Genomic DNA, 15,380 nt, shown 5'->3' with positions numbered 1-15,380 from the left:
TAGGGTGGCATTATGTTGGGTCGACGTACGCCGCTGGTCGTCATGGAAGTCGCCGTAACAGCTATACGATACGTGAATGCCATCCTCTGACTGATAGTTCAACCATATCGGCAGCATATTGTCGAGGCATTCGTCTTCATGGACGACAATTCGCGCCCCCATCGTGCACATCTTATGAATAACTTCCTTCAGGATATCGACATCGCTCGACTAGAGTGGCCAGCTTGTTCTCCAGACATCCGTTGTTTACAGCAATCTGGACCACCACCTCAGATGATCTCGCTGTATGGTGGTACAAAATGCAATGTGTGGTTTTCATGAGCAGTAGAAAGGGTGGAAATGATTTACATGTTGATCTCTATTCTAATTTTCTGTACAGGATCCGAAACTCTCGGAACCGAGGTGATGTAAAACATGGCGATTTTAAAAATACAAATTATTTGGCTTCTAGTCATTTCTTCTTATTTTTTCCTCCTCATATTTATCTCGTATGTTGAACATCTTTTCGATTGTTGTCATTATTCATATTTACACGTTATTTTGAGAGACGATCAAATGCTGACAGATACAGGGTGAACATTAATAAAACCAGCAAACTGTACGGACGGATTCCTTGACTGGATATTGAGGAAAAATGGTACTGTAAACAGGTGTCCGGAAATACATTGTTGTCACGGTAGACGGCGCTGACTGGTGAAAGTTCCCATCACTACGTGCCGTGTGTTCCTTGTTTTCTGCAGGCTGTGTGATCGACGCAGCGTACTGTAAGCAGCAGAATGGTCCGGTATTCATGTCGGGTACAAGCCGAGATGGTGTTCCTGTACGGCCAAGCTTTGAGAAATCCATCTTTCAATGCGTCTAAAAGACCAGTCACTCAGCCACAGCCATTACAGACAACCTACAAATACAACAAATCTTATCTTCACATATTTGCCGGCCAGGGTGGCCGAGAGGTTCTAGACGCTACAGTCTGGCACCGCGAGACAGCTACGTTCGCAGCTTCGAATCCTGCCTCGGGCATGGATGTGTGTGATGTCCTTAGGTTAGTTAGGTTTAAGTAGTTCTAATTTCTAGGGGACTGATGACCTCAGGAGTTAAGTCCCATAGTGCTCAGAGCCATTTGAATCATTTTTTCACATATTGCATGAAATATTCAAAAACAAAAACTAATTATCCTCTGATATACACTCCTGGAAATGGAAAAAAGAACACGTTGACACCGGTGTGTCAGACCCACCATACTTGCTCCGGACACTGCGAGAGGGCTGTACAAGCAATGATCACACGCACGGCACAGCGGACACACCAGGAACCGCGGTGTTGGCCGTCGAATGGCGCTAGCTGCGCAGCATTTGTGCACCGCCGCCGTCAGTGTCAGCCAGTTTGCCGTGGCATACGGAGCTCCATCGCAGTCTTTAACACTGGTAGCATGCCGCGACAGCGCGGACGTGAACCGTATGTGCAGTTGACGGACTTTGAGCGAGGGCGTATGGTGGGCATGCGGGAGGCCGGGTGGACGTACCGCCGAATTGCTCAACACGTGGGGCGTGAGGTCTCCACAGTACATCGATGTTGTCGCCAGTGGTCGGCGGAAGGTGCACGTGCCCGTCGACCTGGGACCGGACCGCAGCGACGCACGGATGCACGCCAAGACCGTAGGATCCTACGCAGTGCCGTAGGGGACCACACCGCCACTTCCCAGCAAATTAGGGACACTGTTGCTCCTGGGGTATCGGCGAGGACCATTCGCAACCGTCTCCATGAAGCTGGGCTACGGTCCCGCACACCGTTAGGCCGTCTTCCGCTCACGCCCCAACATCGTTGCAGCCCGCCTCCAGTGGTGTCGCGACAGGCGTGAATGGAGGGACGAATGGAGACGTGTCGTCTTCAGCGATGAGAGTCGCTTCTGTCTTGGTGCCAATGATGGTCGTATGCGTGTTTGGCGCCGTGCAGGTGAGCGCCACAATCAGGACTGCATACGACCGAGGCACACAGGGCCAACACCCGGCATCATGGTGTGGGGAGCGATCTCCTACACTGGCCGTACACCACTGGTGATCGTCGAGGGGACACTGAATAGTGCACGGTACATCCAAAACGTCATCGAACCCATCGTTCTACCATTCCTAGACCGGCAAGGGAACTTGCTGTTCCAACAGGACAATGCACGTCCGCATGTATCCCGTGCCACCCAACGTGCTCTAGAAGGTGTAAGTCAATTACCCTGGCCAGCAAGATCTCCGGATCTGTCCCCCATTGAGCATGTTTGGGACTGGATGAAGCGTCGTCTCACGCGGTCTGCACGTCCAGCACGAACGCTGGTCCAACTGAGGCGCCAGGTGGAAATGGCATGGCAAGCCGTTCCACAGGACTACATCCAGCATCTCTACGATCGTCTCCATGGGAGAATAGCAGCCTGCATTGCTGCGAAAGGTGGACATACACTGTACTAGTGCCGACATTGTGCATGCTCTGTTGCCTGTGTCTATGTGCCTGTGGTTCTGTCAGTGTGATCATGTGATGTATCTGACCCCAGGAATGTGTCAATAAAGTTTCCCCTTCCTGGGACAATGAATTCACGGTGTTCTTATTTCAATTTCCAGGAATGTATAACAGCATTGTACTTCCTAGATCTAAGTTCTCCGACAGAAATGAGGATCAAAAAATTTCATAATGTGTATCAAAAAACTTCGCAGTCTGTAATAGCTTTTTAAGTTTCTATATTTGCAAGATCCTTGCACTTCCTGTGGCTAAGTTCCTTGACCATAACCTACATGTTTCTGTATGAGCAACATCTTTACACCTGCCATGTCTAAGTTCTTTGACCATAGCTTACATGTTTGTAAATAAACACAGTGCATTTCACGAGTGCACGTCGTAAGTGTGAAATATGCAGCTAAGATTTTTAAAACTGAAACATGGACGTGAAAATGATAATAAGTGTGCAGCTAAGTGAAAAACAGTCACCACAGCATAACTATAATAATGATGCTTCATACAGATATATTTTCGACAAATGCTGCCGTGCCACTTAAAACTCTCCCACTTGTATCTGTCCAGTCACCAGCAAATAATTTTTTTGTGTTTATACAGTGACCTCCAGCAACATAAACATGTGCAAGAATGTATAAACACCTGAGGATGGGCACAAGCCCGAAACCAGTCGTGTGAAAAATAAATAACCTTTTATTGTGACTGGTAGCGGAAATTTTTCCATACCCACTTAAGGTATGAGTTTCGGAGCCCATGTTTACTAGACTTTTTTGCTTCGAACTATCGCTCCTGCCAATCCCTGAATACTGTCCATTCCTCCTGGGACACCCCGTATAGATCTATCTGTGCTACGTGTACAGCTGCAGTTGTGTTCCAAATGTCGGAAATAAAACGAGGGAAGATGTTAATAATTTATTTTCTATTGCATAACAGAGTACAGCCGTCTGTTTTCTATGGCACAAGAGAGTCGTAGTATCTCTTGTTTTATCGCCACTCACTCGAGTTTTTCGCACATAAAACATTTTGCCCAATGGCGCATGCTGCGCCCACAAAGAGGTTATTTAAACGCAGCGGCAGCAGTGCTGGCAGTATGTCTTCATAACACTCAGCCGAACTGGAGCCCTTCGCGTGGTGAGTCGGCGGGCCCCTAAATCGGTGGTGCCAGGTTGTGTGTGTGTGTGTGTGTGTGTGTGTGTGTGTGTCTGTGTGTGTGTGTGTGTGTGTGTGTGTCTGTGTGTGCGTGCCCCGAATAGCGCTGACGCCGCACCGGCTGCCCGGAGCAGGTGGCTGGCGCCACGCCAGAAGCCTGGACTGCAAGGTCGCTGTTCCGCGACCAACGACACCGCGCTGTGTAGTCGCCTAAACACGACGTCACGGAGGCTGGTAGCCTGGAGGCGAGGGGAATGACGCGACAGCATTGGAAACGGCTGTCTCATGGTCGCCATTACCAAGCATTTGGCGTCTACTGCTTGGTAGTGATCGGAAAAACCCGACCGGTTAAAACCGCACCAGTACTTGTTTGGGCTCAGTTATATACTACGTGCATTGTTCTGTCACCTACTGACAGGTACTCCATATCAATGACCTCAGTAGTCATTAGATACCGTGAGAGAACAGAATGGAGCGCTCCACGGAACTCACGGACTTCGAACTGAGTGTCACATGTATCATACGTCTGTACGCGAGGTTTCCACACCCTTAACATCCCTAGGTCCACCTTTTCCGACGTGATAGTGGAGTGGAAACGTGAAAGGATACGCACAGTACTAAAGCGTACAGGTCGACCTCGTCTGTTAACTGAAGAGACTGCCACGGTCGAATAGGGTCGTAATGTGTTACAGGCAGACATTTATCCAGACCATCACACAGGAATTCGAAACTGCATCAGGATCCACTGCAAGTTTTATGACAGTTAGGCGGGAGGCGAGAAAACGTGGATTTCATGGTCGAGCGGCTGCTCATAAGCCACACATCACGCCGGTAAATGCCAAACGAGGCCTCGCTTGGTGTAAGGAGAATAAACATTGGACGATTGAACAGTGGTAAAACGTTGTGTGGAGTGACGAGTCACGGTACACAATGTGGCGATCCGATGGCATGGTTGGGGTATGGCGAATGACCTGTTAACGTCATCTGGCAGCGCATGTTTTACCAACAGTAAAATTCGGAGGCGGTGATGTTATGGTGTGGTCGTGTTTTTCGTGGAGGGGGCTTGCACCCCTTGTTTTTTTGCATGGCCCTGTCACAGAACAGCCCTACATTTATGTTTTAAGCACCTACTTATTTCCCATTGTTGAAGAGCAATTCATGGATGGCATCGCATCCTTCAAGACGATCGAGCACCAGTTCTTAATACACGGCCTGTGGCGGAGTGGTTACATGGCAATAACATCCCCGTAATGGACAGGCTTGCACAGAGTCCTGACCTGAATCCTACAGAACACTTTTGGGATGTTTTGGAACACTGACTTCGTGCCCGGCGTCACCGACCGACATCGATACCTCTCCTCAGTGCAGCACTCCGTGAAGAATTGACTGTCAATCCCCAAGAAACCTTCCAGCACCTGTGTGATCGTACGCCTGCGAGAGTGGAAGCTGTCATCAAAGCCAAGGGTGGGCCAACACCATATTGAATACCAGCATTACCGATGGACGGCGCCACGAACTTGTAAATCATTTTCAGCCAGGTGTCCCGATACTTTTGATCACATAGTATAGTATTATTGTGAAGGCAATTCGATGAACCGTCTGTCATTCACTCATGTATGATTTGCAGAGCAGCCACGCACATGTAGATGTAGCTGTAGATCTACGAGAAATGATTTAAAGTGAAACGTCTACATAAACAAATCGGGGGTGCGGCAGATACCAGACGGAGATACATTGGACGAATCATTAGGACATGTAGTCCATCTACAAAGAAGGTAGGTCACAAAACTTTAGTTTGCCCAATACTTCAATACTGCTTGCTAATATGGGAGCTGACCAGAGAACATTGATACAGGGAATGGAGGTAATCCAAGATGAGAAGCGCATTTTGTTACAGGTTCACTTGCTGTTGCTGTTGTGGTCTTCATTCCAGCATTGTCGACCGCAGCGCCGTATTGTGCCTGTTTACATATCTGTGTATTTCAATATGGAAGCTGCTTCATCTCCTACAACAACCCACATCCTTCTGAATCAGTGTATTCATCTCTTGGTCTCCGATTTTTACCCTTCACTCTGCCCTCCAATACAAAAATGGTGATCCTTTGATGCCTCAGAACATGTCCTACCACCCGATCCCTTCTTCTAGTCAAGTTGTGCCATAAATTTCTCTTCTCTCCATTTCTATTCAGTACCTCCTCATTAGTTATGTGATCTAGCCATAAAATCTTCAGCATTCTTCTGTAGCACCACATTTCGAAAGTTTCTATTGTCTTCTTGACTAAACTATTTGTCGTCCATGTTTCACATCCATACATGGCTACACTCCATACAAATACTCTAAGAAACGAGTTCCTGACACTTAAATCTATACTTGATGTTAACAAATTTCTCTTCTTCAGAAACGCTTTCCTTGCCATTGCCAGTTTACATTTTATATCTCCCTACTTCGACCATCATTTGCTTCCCAAATAGCAAAACTCATTTACTACTTTAAGTGTCTCATTTCCTAATCTAATTCCCTCAGCATCATCAGATTTAGTTAGACTACACTCCATTATACTCGTTTAACTTTTGTTGATGTTCATCTTATATCTTCCTTTCAAGACACTGTCCATTCCGTTCAACTGCTCTTCCAGGTCCTTTTCTGTGTCTGACAGAATTACAATGTCATCGACAAACCTCAAAGCTTTATTTCTTCTCCGTGGATTTTATTTCCTACTCCGAATGTTTCTTTTGTTTCCTTTACTGCTTGCTCAAGATACAGATTAAATAACATCGGGGATAAGCTACAACCCTGTCTCACTCCCTTCCCAAACACTGCTTCCCTTTCACTCCCCTCGACTCTTATAACTGCCGTCTGGTTTCTGTACAAATTGTATCCTGCCATCTTCAGAATTTGAGAGTATTCCAATCAACACTGTCAAAGGCTTTCTCTAAGTCTACAAATGCTAGAAACGTTTACTTGCCTTTCCTTAATCTATCTTCTAAGATTAATCGTAGGGTCAGTACTGCCTCACGTGTTCCAACGTTACTACAGAATCCAAACTAACTTCCACGAGGTCGGCTTCTACCAGTTTTTCATTCATCTGTAAAGAATTAGTGTTAGTAGTTTGCAGCTATGACTTGTTAAACTCATAGTTCGATAGTTTTCACAGCTGTCAATCGCGAAACCGTCACGGAAATGATCAGCCAATTCCAGTGACAGATGCTGTAAGAGAGGCGTTCTGCATCACGATGTGGTTCACTGCTCAACTTCTCACAGAGTGTGTTTTAGAAGGGTCAATTAATATATGCCTTCCTCCTACGTATGTGTCGCGGAAAGACCATAAGGGAAAATCGGAGGTGCGAGATCATGTTGATGCTTACCAGCAATCAGTCCTCTTCCCACGAGCTATAGTGAGTGTAACAGGAAAGTGGGAAGTGAGACTGGTACAGAAAGTACCTTCCGCCACACACTGTAAACTGACTTGCGAAATATAGATGTAAATGTAGAGATTGTAAGGCTTATGTCGATATCATTATGCTTAACTCAAGTAACTTCTTACTCTGTTTGTGCTTAATATGACATCCGTGTCGCCATCTTTGGTGCAACTTATCCACTGAAGAGCCAAAGAAACTGGTACACCTGCCTAATATCGTGCAGGGCCCACGCGAGCGCAACACGAAGTGGCACGGACTCGACTAATATTTGAAGCAGTGCTGGAGGGAATTAACACCATGAACCCTGCAGGGCTGTCCGTAAATCGGTAACAGTACGAGGTGGTGGAAATCTCATCTGAACAGCACATTGAAAGGCATCCCAAATATGCTCAAAAATGTTTATGTCTGGGAAGTGTGGTGGCCAGCGGAAGTGTTTATACCCAGAATAATGTTTCTGGAGCCCCTCTGTAGCAATTCTTGACGTGTGAATTGTCGCATTGTCTGCTGGAATTGCCCAAGTCTGCCGTAGTGCACAATGGACTTGCAAGGATGCATGTGATCAGGCAGGATGCTTAAGTATGTGTCACCCGTCAGACTCGCATCTAGACGTATGAGGGGTCCCGTATAACTCCAACTAAACACGCCCCACACCATTACACAGCCTCCACCAGCCTCAACAGTCCATGGCCGACAAGCAGGATCCATGGATTCATGAGATTGTCTCCATACCCGTACATGTACATCCGCTCGATACAATTTAAAACGAGACTCGTCCGACCAGGCAACACATTACCAGTCATCAACAATCCAATGTCGGAGTTGACACGGCCAGGCGAGTCGTAAAGCTTTATGTCGTGCAGTCATGAATTGTAAACTGGTGGGCCTTCGACTCCAAAAGCCTATGTTGATGACGTTTCGTTGAATGATTCACACGATAACACTAGCTGAATCTCAGCACTGAAATCTACAGCAAATTGCGTAAGGGTTGCACTTCTTTCTCGTTGAACGATCTCTTCAGTCGTTGGTTGTCCCATTCTTGCAGGATCTTTTACGGCGCAGTGATGTAGGAAATTTGATGATGTTTTACTGGAATCCTGATATTTAGGGTACACACGTCAAATAGCCGTACAGGAAAATCCCCTCTACATCGCTAGCCCGGAGATGCAGTGTCTCACCGCTCGTGCGCCGACTGTAACACCACGTTCAAACTCACTTAAATGCCGATAACCAGCCATTGTTGCAGCAGTAACAGATCTAACAATTGCGCCAGACACCCGTTTTCTTTACAGGCACTGTCGACCGTAGCGCCATATTGTGCCTGTTTACACATCTGTGTATTTCAATATGCAAGCCAATATCAGTTTCTTTGGCGCTACAGAGTATGTAAATGTTTCATTCACTTTACTGTCGATTTATACCACTGTGATCAATGTATGTAGTTTCAAAAGTAATGTTCTGTCAAAGTAGTGAAATCTTTTAACCCTATCTGCAGAATTGGCTCATGCACAGTGAAAATAGATCTGTATCGCTGTAAAACATAACTTCGAAACTCCAACGACGGGGGTGGATCAGGTGGATTTGGTGGTAGAAGCGCAAGCAGTCTCTGTGTGGCACTGACGTTATGAGTCGGTGGCTAGCATGCAAACTGTTCACATCGAGTGTGCTGAATAAGGCAACAAAAGCTGCTACACTCCTGGAAATTGAAATAAGAACACCGTGAATTCATTGTCCCAGGAAGGGGAAACTTTATTGACACATTCCTGGGGTCAGATACATCACATGATCACACTGACAGAACCACAGGCACATAGACACAGGCAACAGAGCATGCACAATGTCGGCACTAGTACAGTGTATATCCACCTTTCGCAGCAATGCAGGCTGCTATTCTCCCATGGAGACGATCGTAGAGATGCTGGATGTAGTCCTGTGGAACGGCTTGCCATGCCATTTCCACCTGGCGCCTCAGTTGGACCAGCGTTCGTGCTGGACGTGCAGACCGCGTGAGACGACGCTTCATCCAGTCCCAAACATGCTCAATGGGGGACAGATCCGGAGATCTTGCTGGCCAGGGTAGTTGACTTACACCTTCTAGAGCACGTTGGGTGGCACGGGATACATGCGGACGTGCATTGTCCTGTTGGAACAGCAAGTTCCCTTGCCGGTCTAGGAATGGTAGAACGATGGGTTCGATGACGGTTTGGATGTACCGTGCACTATTCAGTGTCCCCTCGACGATCACCAGTGGTGTACGGCCAGTGTAGGAGATCGCTCCCCACACCATGATGCCGGGTGTTGGCCCTGTGTGCCTCGGTCGTATGCAGTCCTGATTGTGGCGCTCACCTGCACGGCGCCAAACACGCATACGACCATCATTGGCACCAAGTCAGAAGCGACTCTCATCGCTGAAGACGACACGTCTCCATTCGTCCCTCCATTCACGCCTGTCGCGACACCACTGGAGGCGGGCTGCACGATGTTGGGGCGTGAGCGGAAGACGGCCTAACGGTGTGCGGGACCGTAGCCCAGCTTCATGGAGACGGTTGCGAATGGTCCTCGCCGATACCCCAGGAGCAACAGTGTCCCTAATTTGCTGGGAAGTGGCGGTGCGGTCCCCTACGGCACTGCGTAGGATCCTACGGTCTTGGCGTGCATCCGTGCGTCGCTGCGGTCCGGTCCCAGGTCGACGGGCACGTGCACCTTCCGCCGACCACTGGCGACATCATCGATGTACTGTGGAGACCTCACGCCCCACGTGTTGAGCAATTCGGCGATACGTCCACCCGGCCTCCCGCATGCCCACTATACGCCCTCGCTCAAAGTCCGTCAACTACACATACGGTTCACGTCCACGCTGTCGCGGCATGCTACCAGTGTTAAAGACTGCGATGGAGCTCCGTATGCCGCGGCAAACTGGCTGACACTGACGGCGGCGGTGCACAAATGCTGCGCAGCTAGCGCCATTCGACGGCCAACACCGCGGTTCCTGGTGTGTCCGCTGTGCCGTGCGTGTGATCATTGCTTGTACAGCCCTCTCGCAGTGTCCGGAGCAAGTATGGTGGGTCTGACACACCGGTGTCAATGTGTTCTTTTTTCCATTTCCAGGAGTGTATATTGATCAATAATGCCTCGGAGGTGGAAGATTACTAGCTAATTATTCATGGCACCAATAAGATTATTTTCAGAACTTCTTACACATCGAGAGCCATGACTACGTTTGTCCGTTTGTCTTAGCCACAGAGCATCGCCACAGGCACCACTTTCATCTCGAATCATAAGATGAGTACTGTCAGCATCCGTGGACTGGTTGACTCCCTTTATCTGCAAATAACAACCGCTTTTGGTTCAACTTTGTCATTTTACCAGCAAAGGATCGTAACGAAGTGTAAATATTATAAAAAGATTCGTGTGCTAAATAGTTAACAGACTACAACTGTACAGACTATAACAAATTCAGTGCCCAAATGTTTCATTTGCAGTTTATTTCGTGTGAAGAAGTGAATGTTCCGTAAGAAACCAAACAGAAATCAGATAAGGTGATATAACTATCTGAAGAACGTTTCTATGAAGTATTTTCTAATAATTAAACTGAAAAAAGCTCCACATGCCCAAATTAGTAGTGCAACCACATTAGTAACGTAATGAACATTAACTTTCTAATTCTGAGTGCGAGTGAGAGCCACTTCGTTGCCAGAATATTTAAGGTCAAGGCACACTTGTGTTCCGAGGCTTGCTAGATCGTGCTACTGTTTCGTACCTTATTTGTAAATGGTTCAAATGGCTTTGAGCACTATGAGACTTAACAGCTCAGGTCATCAGTCCCCTAGAACTTAGAACTACTTAAACCTAACTAACCTAAGGACATACACTCATCCATACCCGAGGCAGGATTCGAAACTGCGATCGTAGCAGCCGCGCGGTTCCAGACTGTAGCGCCTAGAACCGCTCGGCCACACCGGCCGGCTCTTATTTGTAAAACAGGCCTTTAATACCTAGAAAATTCTTACATAATAGTTTTCTGGATGAACATTAAATTGCTTCGTACCACTTTGTCTGTTTCGGCTCGCGACACTTCTCTTTACGCAATTACAGCTTACTTTTGAACTACCAGAACTTTTGTTCCATTCCTGCTGGTTCAGCTGCTGCTCCCTATTGAAAATTATACTTCGCTTAACTAATAATGGTCCGATACGTCATCCATTAACACACGGTCACGTTCAAACGAAATTTCTTTCATAGCAGTAACATTATCTGCGAATTGCTAGGCTGTCTCCCAAGCTGTATGTAGATACACATGCTCCATCCAGCAAAATTGCAGAGTTTCTGAATTGATGGCTAAAAGTTACCGCACATCCCAAATACTCAATTTTGCGTTCAAATAGGTCCACCTGTTTCCATCAGAATGTGGCTATCTACAATAGATACACAAATTTGCAAAAGGATGCTGTTCCGCGAAGTGCTCTCTGCGTTCCCAAACAATGAAGACGAATTACGGTCTACCGAAGTTATATTTTACTGTGAAAATGCTGCGGAAATAAGCTCTTACCTGGCTCATATTTACTGAGAATCTTTCGCTTAGCGAATAGTTCGCGTTACTGGAAAAGAGCACAGGTCAGTTGTATTTACAGAAAGAGTAAAGGAATGGACGCACATAACTGCACAAAACTTTATTGTTAACGTCCGTCCTTTTCTAGATTCTGAGAAATATCTTAAACTGAATAATGTGAGCTCCCTGGAGAAACAGCAGATTTTTTCCAGAGAATCGGAACAGGATCACGAAAAGTGTCCTTTTAGTATCCGTTCGTAATATCAACGATGAACCTCTACAACCGATCACAATGTTTAAATATCTAGGAAAAAAGCTACGGATGTCAAATGAAATCATGAAAATTCAATAGTACGGAAACAGAAATAGGAGACCTAGATTTGTTGGGAGGGCAGAAGGGAAATATTATCAATTTCAATGGTTAACAGAATCATTTCGAACATTCAGGTATACGCCGAATTGCAATTTTTATTTTTATAGACTTATAGCGGCTGGGGCGAACGAAACGAAATAAGATCATATCTTCGACGAAAGCTTAGGAGACCGTAGTACAAGCTCGAATTGTGCAAGGATGCGAAATCCGCCGTATTTTTTTCAGAGAGCTGATCCTGGCATATTTGGTAAATGAAATAGGAAAACCGTTACCAAAATCTGTATAATCGGAAGGAGATATGAACTGTCGTCCTCTGGGATTTTTAGACATATGTGCAAACAACAGCACCGCCACAACGTGCAAAATAGACAGTTTATTAAGTTTGCTTGGCCGCAGCAGTATTACATATACCAATGAAGGCAACGTGCATTATTAACTTGGTTCATCATTACGGTATGATGTGTTCTACAACCGATGAGTATTTACCGGCAAGAAATAGCATTGCTATTTGTGCTTACGAATGGGATGGATCAACCACGTAACATTAGTATGATCAGACAACCATGCCTAGTAAACCAGTAAGACCAAATCAGCATTTATTTGCAAATATAACAAAAGTTTGAAAAGTAACCCTTAATCATGACATGACGATTAACGAGACATAATCACTCGTAATGCTACGTTTTTGATGTATTCCAGAGTAGTTATTGTGTTGAAGTCGCACTACTAATCACCGGCTGTGCACTGTAATTTCTGATTCCACTACACTGTCCGGAATCATTACTGAGAAAGACATAGTATATCAAAATTTCGATCTTGTAGGTGATTCTGTAAAGGCTGTGAAGAAAATTACTCAGTAGTGTGACGAGTTTAAACCAAAACATGCTTGTTACCTAGCTTTGTCATGAAGTGAGCCGTATGTGACGAATGCTGTTCTCTCCCATATACTTTGCGTAATTTTGACCGTGAATTTGAATTATTTAGACTAAAAAATCCAGTTTTATTTCCAAGCGTATCGAATGTAACCATGTCAACGCTTGTCAACAAACACCCAAAGGACATAAAACATGAAAACTCCCTTAAATAAATCCGTAAGTAACACAGAAATTGTCTATAATCTTTTTTAGTTATAATTGTAAGAGGCAAGTAAACTCACACTTGGTCGTAAGTATGTCGCAATTTGATTTGTTTTTGAATGTAGACACGGTTTACGCTGTTAACAGTCGTCAAAACCAAACACTCACCCATAGCGTGCATTGCACCAATAGCAGACCAGCAGCTTGAAATCCGTCGCGCCGTTTTCAATATTTTTACGCGTTTAAAACTAATTTTTGAGTGCCTTATATAGAGCGTTAAATCTACAGGTTGTGCAAATTTGTTATGTTACTAGTATGAAGAGTCAGTGAGTGTGAATACAGTGAATACAGTTTCCCCTTCTTACCCTACCCTTTACTTCAACAACCTTCTTTCTACTTCTTGTGACAATTGTAGTTCAGCTTTAGTTCTAATAAACTGGCCGTAGCAGAGCAGACTGTGCCAGAGCTGAGAGAGCAAATTTGACACGGAACAGCCGCTAGCGGCACGGCCTCAGCTTCCAAATATACCCTATGTGATCAAAGGTATCCGGACACCCCATAAACGTACGTTTTTCATACTAGCTGCATTGTGCTGCCACCTACGGTCAGGTACTCCATATCAGCGACCTCAGTAGTCAGACATCGTGAAAGAGCAGAATGGGGGACTCCGCGGAACTCACGAACTTCGAACGCGGTCAAGTGACAGGATGTTCATACGTCTGTACGCGAGATTTCCACACTCCTGAACACCCCTAGGTCCACTGTTTCCGATGCTGTAGTGACGTAGAAACATAAAGGGACACGAACAGCACAAAAGCGTACAGGACGACCTCTTCTGTTGACTCTGATGACTCTGTTGACTGACAGAGAGCGCCGACAGTTGAAGAAGGCCGTAACGTGTTACAGGCAGACATCTATCCAGACCCTCACACACGAATTCGAAACTGGATCAGGGTCCACTGCAAGTACTATTACAGTTGGGTAGGAGGTGAGAAGACGTGGATGTCATGGCCGAGCGGCTGCTCATAAGCCACACATCACGCCGGTAAATGCCAAACGACGCCTCGCTTGGTGTAAGGAGAGTAAACATTGGACGACTGAACAGAGAAAAAACGTTGTGTGGAGTGAAGAATCACGGTACACAATGTGGCGGTCCGATGGCAGGTTGTGGCTGTGGCAAATGTCCAGTAAACATCTGCCAGCGTGTGCAGTGCCAACAGTAAAATTCGCAGGCGTTGGTGTTATGGTGTGGTCGTGTTTTTCATGTAGGGGGCTTGCTCCCCTTGTTGTTTTGCGTGGCACTACCACAGCACAGTCCTACATTGATGTTTAAGGTACCTTCTTCCTTCTCACTGTTGAAGAGCAGTTCGGGGATGGTGGTGGTGGTGTTTAGTGTTTAACGTCCCGTCGACAACGAGGTCATGAGAGACGGAGCGCAAGCTCGGGTTAAGGAAGGATTGGGAAGGAAATCGGCCGTGCCCTTTCAAAGGAACCACCCCGGCATTTGCCTTAAACGACTTAGGGAAATCACGGAAAACCTAAATCAGGATGGCCGGAGACGGGATTGAACCGTCGTCCTCCCAAATGCGAGTCCAGTGTGCTAACCACTGCGCCACCTCGCTCGGTTTCGGTGATGGTGACTGCATCTTTCAACACGATCGAGCACCTGTTCATAATCCACGGTCTGTGGCGGAGTGGTTGCACGACAATAACATCCCTGTAATGGACTGGCCTGCATTGAGTTCCGACCTGATTCCTATAGAATACCTTTGGGATGTCCTGGCCTTATCGACCGACTTCGCTACCTCTCCTCAGCGCAGCACACCGTGAAGAATTGGCTGCCAGTCCCCAAGAAACCTTCCAGCACCTGATTGAACGTGTGCCTGCGAGAGTGGAAGCTGTTATCAACGCTAAGGGTGGGTCAACACAATATTCAATTCCAGTATTACCGATGGAGGGCGCCACGATCTTGTAAGTCATTTTCAGCCAGGTGTCCGGATACTTTTGATGACATAATGTATTATCTAAACGCCGACCACGCGAGGACGTCGTGGAGACAGAATCACTCGGTGACACCAACGGTGCATATCCGTGAGGCCATACAGCCCTCGGGCGGCAGCACGCAGAGGGCAGTTTTTGCCCCTGAAACATCCAATGGGCTCCAAGTTCGGCGAAAACTCAAAACAAGCTTCCTCGTCGCCATGTCATTGCACCGCAGGGAGAAGAAGCGTTCCACAAACCCGAAATGGGGAGGCGGCGTTCTGGAGAAAAAAGAAAAAAAAAACAAAAAAAACGAAAAGAATCTTAAATTTCGGCAGAGGGC

The sequence above is a fragment of the Schistocerca cancellata genome, chromosome 1 (assembly GCF_023864275.1).
Source record: "Schistocerca cancellata isolate TAMUIC-IGC-003103 chromosome 1, iqSchCanc2.1, whole genome shotgun sequence".
Lineage (NCBI taxonomy): Eukaryota > Metazoa > Arthropoda > Insecta > Orthoptera > Acrididae > Schistocerca > Schistocerca cancellata.
Note: the sequence above shows the minus strand (reverse complement) of the source record.